Source organism: Neomonachus schauinslandi, chromosome 15 (assembly GCF_002201575.2).
Source record: "Neomonachus schauinslandi chromosome 15, ASM220157v2, whole genome shotgun sequence".
NCBI classification, from domain to species: domain Eukaryota; kingdom Metazoa; phylum Chordata; class Mammalia; order Carnivora; family Phocidae; genus Neomonachus; species Neomonachus schauinslandi.
In genome coordinates, this window is record NC_058417.1 from 3,651,978 (window position 1) to 3,658,415 (window position 6,438).

At 54.9% G+C, this 6,438-nt stretch overlaps 1 protein-coding gene across 1 annotated transcript in view; it reads left to right on the forward strand.

Annotated features, from left to right (window-relative positions):
• NTN1 (netrin 1) overlaps positions 1 to 6,438 on the forward strand; it is a 161,127-nt gene that overhangs the window by 97,546 nt on the left and 57,143 nt on the right. The gene's annotated exons all lie outside the window — the stretch shown is intronic.

Genomic DNA, 6,438 nt, shown 5'->3' on the forward strand with positions numbered 1-6,438 from the left:
TAACGGTCCCAGTGAGGTCGGCGGCTCTGGGGGCAGGGTCTCAGAAGGAACATTTAATCCACCTGCAAATAGCTCTCCTTCTGAGGACAAAAAAAAAAAAAAATTAAAGGGAGACCGGAGACTCTTTTCGTTTGCCGGAGCGAGCACGAATGTTTTCACTTTTCCGCTGTTGTGTTTCCCCCGCTCCCCTCACAAAAATGAAGCAATGGTCAGGTGACTCAGAGGAGCTGTTGAAATGCCAGGGAACTCAGTGCTGCTGTGGGCGGGGAGACCTGGGGCCTCCCACCCCACATTTGCTTTTGGGAATTCCAGGAACCGGGCTGTCCTGTCTAAACCTTGAGGCCTAGAGACAGGGCTTGCCGTAAGCATGGCTTCCCAAGAAGAGATTTCTCTCCCAGGGCTCTTGGGGCCACCATCCAGCATGATCCAGGTCCTGACACAGACCCGTGTAGACCCTGACACAGGCAAGACCCAGGCCTTGTCAGGCTCAGGCTCAGATGAGGAGCTGCAGTCCAGAGACTGGTCGGTGGGCACTGCCTAGCCTTTGGATGAAGCCAGAGTATCTTCTTATCAGGAAATCTGCAAGATGTCGGGCACTCGTGGGTACCACCGCCTACAGGACTCGTGGGCCTCAGTGCAAAATGAAAACACGGGCCTTCTTGCTCAGGAATTGCTAAGAATTTTTAAATGGCAGCAAGCAGAGCTTCCACCAAGCGCATGCCCTTCCGAGCATCGGGCCCATGAAGCCGGCCCTGCTGGTGGAGAATACTTTTCTCCAAAACGAAACAGGTTCCCAGCCTGTCTCCTCCGGGAGGAATCCCTTCGGTGCCACAGGAACAGGGATGAATCGGGTGGTTCCCCAGACACAAACAGAGCTGTCCTCCCAGATCTGTGGACTTAAGGCTGCCTCTGGTGGTTGTCAAGAGAAGTTTACTCCTAAAGGTAGCCCGGCGATTTCCACATCCCAAACCAGAGAATCAAGGTGAGACTCCCCCGGGGGAGACTTGGAGCAGGAACCGACCAACCGACCTCAAGGTGGCCTGAGCCAAGGGACCCAGAAACGCCTCTGGTGGCAGGAAGGCATGAGCAGGAGCATGACCGGGGAGAGAGAGAGGGCTTTGGGTTTTCAGAGACCGTACTTGGAAGGTATCCAGCCCCTTCTTCGCCTGTTGTCTTCCCTTTACAGAGAAATCAAAGCCAAGGAGTTGCAAACAACGGGTTGCACATAGCTTTCTTGGGGATTTGGCAAGGGAATTTTAATTAGCAGGGGCCACTCAGGTGGGCAGCCCTGTGTCCGTGGTTGAGGGGATCTCGGCTGGGCGTGGAAGGGCAGTGGTCATGCGCCCTCACAGCAGGAAAGGCACGTCCCCTGGAGAGGCAGGAGGGAGCAGAGCCTGGTCATCTTGCCCTTTGCCTCCCCTCCCTCTCCTCTGTTGCATGCAGAATGACGCAAGAGCCACCTGTGGCCTCTCCTGGCTCAGGCTGAGATGTCAGGAAGCCACCGGGTCCTAGGAACCTGCAGGTTGTCCTCTGGGGCTTTCCCACTCTGCTGGTTTCCAGGCGGGACAGGCGCAGGCAGACGAGGGTGTGCCCCTGCCTTCTTACTTCAAACCCTGTGGCTGGCCTTGGTGGCTCCGTCGTCCCTCGGAGCCTTGGACAGCAGCTGCCCCCCGCCTTGGTGGGACCCCGAGGGAAGGGCCCGAGGAAGAGAGAAACGTGAGGACAGATTCTGCGCGGAAGAACGCCTGCGTGCCCTGCCAGGGAAACATGGAAGGTGGGGGCGGGCCTCGGCGGTACCTCCTGCCTGGCGGGGAAGGACAGTGCTTCAAGGATCCTACCACCTGATTGGCGAGGAAAGACCCTACCTGGCGGGTCCTGCGTCCTGATTGGCGAGGAAAGACCCTACCTGGCGGGTCCTGCGTCCTGATTGGCGAGGAAAGACAGTGCCTGAACGATCTGTTCTCTGATTGGTGAGCAAGAGGAACGTGACCTGAAAGGTCCTGCTTTCGGTGCAGAAGGTTCTAGATCTTTCCCCTGTGCTCTCTTTTTTTCTGGTGTCAAACCCCTCGGGGCGAGTGGGAACTCTGAATCCTCTGTTTCCACATGGGACATTTCCCACCAAATGGAGACCCTGAGATCTTGGGGGGCGGGGGGAGACCACCTGTAGGAGGTCAGACGCCAGCAGAGAGGGCTGTATACCCTTGAGGTCTTCAGATGGGAGTCTCTCTGTCCCCACCCTACCCCCACGGAGTCCGTCCGTTTGCCTTGTCTTCCCAGGGTGGCTCTGTTTCAGGAAACATCTCCTTTGCTGGAAGCATTTGGCCCCAGCATTTTGATCTCTGGTGGGTTGCGCTCAGAGGCTTCTGCAGTCCCCTAGGCATGCAGCCACCCCAGGCCCCGGCCTCCTGGGGCTGACCTCGGGAGAGCCCCATTGTAGCCTTCCGTTATGTCCTTCTTTGCTCTGTTTCAGAGACATTTCACTGGGGAACTGGGACAACTGGCAGAGGATCTTGACTCAAGTTGGCAGTTGACCCGAGGGTGCTTGGGAATGGCCACTGGGGCCCTCTTTACCCTTGACTTCCCAGGGCCTGGGGAGGAGCCCCAGGCAGGGGGCTGAGGCCACCCAGGCCCTGCTGGCGATTGGCTGGGCTCCCGACCTTGCTCAATTTAGAGCAGGGGTGGACCCAGACAAGAACAGCTTGGAGCAAGGGCATCGGATTCCAAACGTTATTGGGGAAGTTTCATAGCAACAAATTCGCTGGGTTCTTTCTCCCCTCCCCTGGTTTAGAACCAACCCGGGGCTGGCCGGGCTGGTGCATACAAAGGGCTGTAATAAACGTGCCCGGGGACGCAGGCGGCTGCAGCCCGCGCCTATTCAGCGCGATTTCCCAGCACTGGGAAGGCCTCATTATGGCGCGGGCTGTTGTCCTATACAAAGTCCGATGAGATGAATCTCTCCCTTTTCTCCGCAGAATGGTTGGTGAGCGATACTCGTCCTGGAATCTGTCAAAAGATAGGCGGTTTTGTTTACCATTTGTCTTCTTTATGGACTCGGGGGCTCTTTTTCTCTTTGGGGCCCACGAAGAAGATGGTGCTATTTGATCATTCCAGCCATGTCTCTATTTGAACGATATTAATTTATCATCTTCCCAAACCATCTGTGATGGATAAAGACATTCCGGGAGTCTCCCGTGAACCGAATCGCGATGAGAGTTAAGAAATTAACCGCTGCATCCCACCCCCACCCCTTCAAGGCCACGGTCAGCATGGCCGAAATGCAGGCCACCAAGAAGGTGTCCGGGTGCTCCGAAGATGCAGTCGGTGGCCGGCAGAGGCAGGCACTGGTCCTGGCTGTCTTGGCCAGTGCACGCCCGAGGCTCCCAGCCACCCCCTGTTTCTTCCAGCAGCTCTGTCAGAGCTCAGGGAGGAAGTGGACACCTCAGGGCGCCCCCTCGGGCCCCCTGACCACTGTGTGGGGCTCCCGTGTCTTTCTCCACCTCGATTCTCGACCTTCACTAAAGGGCATCCTCGGTCTATTTCTCTCTAACCGGTTCTCGCCCTTGGCTGCCCTTGGGAATCTCCTGGAGATTTGAAAATCTGACACCCCCAAGAGATTCCGTTTCAATGAATGAGTCCAGATGAGACCCCAGCACTTGGGGAATAAGGAGTGCAGGTGATGAGAAGGGGGGGCGGGGGGGGATTTATTGTCAATGAATTTAAATGTTTTTTTAAGGCTCTCTTGATGGAAATTGGGTGGGACGGGATTGTTTAAAAATTTTTTTCTTTTTAAGATTTTATTTATTTATTTGGCAGTGAGAAAGGGAACACAAGCAGGGGGAGCGGGAGAGGGAGAAGCAGGCTTCCCGCTGAGCAGAGAGCTGGACATGGGGCTCGATCCCAGGACCTGGGGGGATCATGACCTAAGCCAGAGGCAGACGCTTAACGACTGAGCCACCCAGGCGCCCCTGTTTAAAATTTTTTTTTTTTAATTATATTTTGCCGGCTGGGAGCTTAGCTGGTGCATCCTGATGATCTCGTGTCCAGAGGAAGGCATAGGATTGAATGGTTATCACAGCTAGATTGTGTGTGTGTGTGTGTGTGTGCACGCACATGCTTGCATGCGTGCAAGCTAGATTGGATCATTTGAGGGTTTATTTTTTTTTAATTTTTGAAGTTCCTTTTAATTCCAATGTTATTTTTTAAATTTAAATTCAATTAGCCAACATATAGTACGTCATTAATTTCAGATGTAGAGTTCAGTAATCCATCAGTTGTTTATAAAATCCAGTGCTTGGGGCGCCTGGGTGGCTCAGTCAATTAGGCATCTGCCTTTGGCTCAGGTCATGATCCCAGGGTCCTGGGATCGAGCCCCGCATTGGGCTCCCTGCTCCGTGGGGAGCCTGCTTCTCCTTCTCCCTCTGCTTGCCACTCCCCGTGCTTGTGCTTGCTCTCTTTCTCTCTGTCAAATAAATAAAACCTTTTTTTTAAAAAAAAAGCCAAACCCAGTGCTCATCACATCACGTGCCCTCCTTAGTGCCCATCACCCAGTTACCCCATCCCCCCCCACCTCTCCTCCAGCAATCCTCAGTTTGTTTCCTAGAGTTAAGAGTTTCTCATGGTTTGTCTCCCTCTCATTTGAGGGTTTAGTCACACCGCAGCTAGGAACCTGGGATCCCACACTGCTTCCTGACTCTAAGATGATGTCCAAGGAGCCTACTAAAGCCTAAAAACCTCAGGAGTGCCCTTTGTTCTGTGGGTCCCATGTGACATTTACTTCTGGTCTGTGATCATGTCGGGAGTGCAGAGAAAAGCATGGCCATCTTAGGGAGGAAGGCACTCAGTGGCTGCAACAGCTCCCAGCTTAGAGGGTAGAGCCCACAACACAAGGAGTGGGCTCTGTCAGGGGGCCGATCTGGCCCAGCACTCACGGGGGAGAGGGAAGGTCGGAAGGAGAGGAAATTCCCCCACGGAAGAGCCAGCTCCATCTGTGGTCTCCGTTGCCACATCCTTCCCCTGTTCCCTGGGGACTGTGGGGGTCACAGACCCCGATCTCCGGATTTGGCTCCAGGTTCAAAGCCTGTGGAGCATCAGGCAAGTCATGTGACCTCGCTAGACCCCAGTATCCTCATCTGTGAAATCGTGTTCAGATTTATGGTCTCTGAGTCCCGGCCAGCTTCCACATTCCACGTCCTGCGTGCTCTTTTTAAATCTTCAGAATTTTACGGGTCCCTGATAACAACGGGACAATGTCCTGTGTCGGTGAAGTTTGTGACCCTGGAGCTTGGAAGAGTGGGCAGAGCCGGGAAATCGGGTGCAGGTGACGTTGTTCCGGGGTCTTTACAAGTCAAGAGAGTCCCCTGCTCCCATGACCCACACATGTGCCCTGCTTCTAAAATGGGGTCTTTCAGGCTCAGCTCTGTGTCTCATTTCCCTGGCACCCCAGCCAGTTGCCTCTCCCGCCCCCCAGGTGTCACCCACTCTCAACCTGTTTCCACACGGACATTCCTGGGGGGCCCCCAGGGCCCTCCTCTTGAGCAGAAGAGCCTTCGGATCTCTGAGCTGCCCCTAGTTAACGGAGGGCATTTTACTTGGGGGTGTCGAGTACATGAGATGGTGTAGAAGAGGTCCTAGGTACACAGGGCATGCACTCCATACCTGTTAGCGTTTAGGATTCTTTGTCCAAGTAGAAGATCCAGTAACCAGAGCCCCCTGCCATTGGCCGCATGTGCACAGAGCAGAGACTGGTTGCCTTAGTTCCTTCAGTGAGTGGTGGCACGTGGGGTAACCGGCCCCTGTCACTGGAAGGGCTCAGCCCCGGTGTTTGCCCTAATGCTATTGCACACTCACCATAAAGGGTTTATCGCCAAAGGATTTTGCTTTGGGAGCAAAAATGACACACGAGTTGAACAGCAGAGATGAGTGCCCAGCAGCTGCTTGTGGAAACGCTGAGTGGAGAGGTGGGGACGGGCTGTGTGCATGCAAAAGTACATCTAAAGGGGCGCCTGGGTGGCTCAGTCGTGTAAGCGTCTGCCTTCGGCTCAGGTCATGATCCCAGAGTTCTGGGATCGAGCCCCGCATCGGGCTCCCTGCTCAGCGGGAAGCCTGCTCCTCCCTCTCCCCCTGCTTGTGTTCCCTCTCTCACTGTGTCTCTCTCTGTCAAATAAATAAAATCTTAAAAAAAAAAAAAAGTACATCTAAAAGTGCCGCTAAGAAAGGTCCGGCAGCCTCCCAGGAGCTCCTGACCGGCCTGGGGCGGGGAGAGGGATGCAAGTTCCAAGCTGGTCCCCACTGCCCTGGTACACGGGACCCAGGTGCTCTGGTGCCTCCCCACTGTGGTGCTGTCCGGCCCCTGCTCACCTGCCCCGAGCCTGCGCGCGTACACACACACACACACACACACACACACACACACACACACACACACACACACACACACAC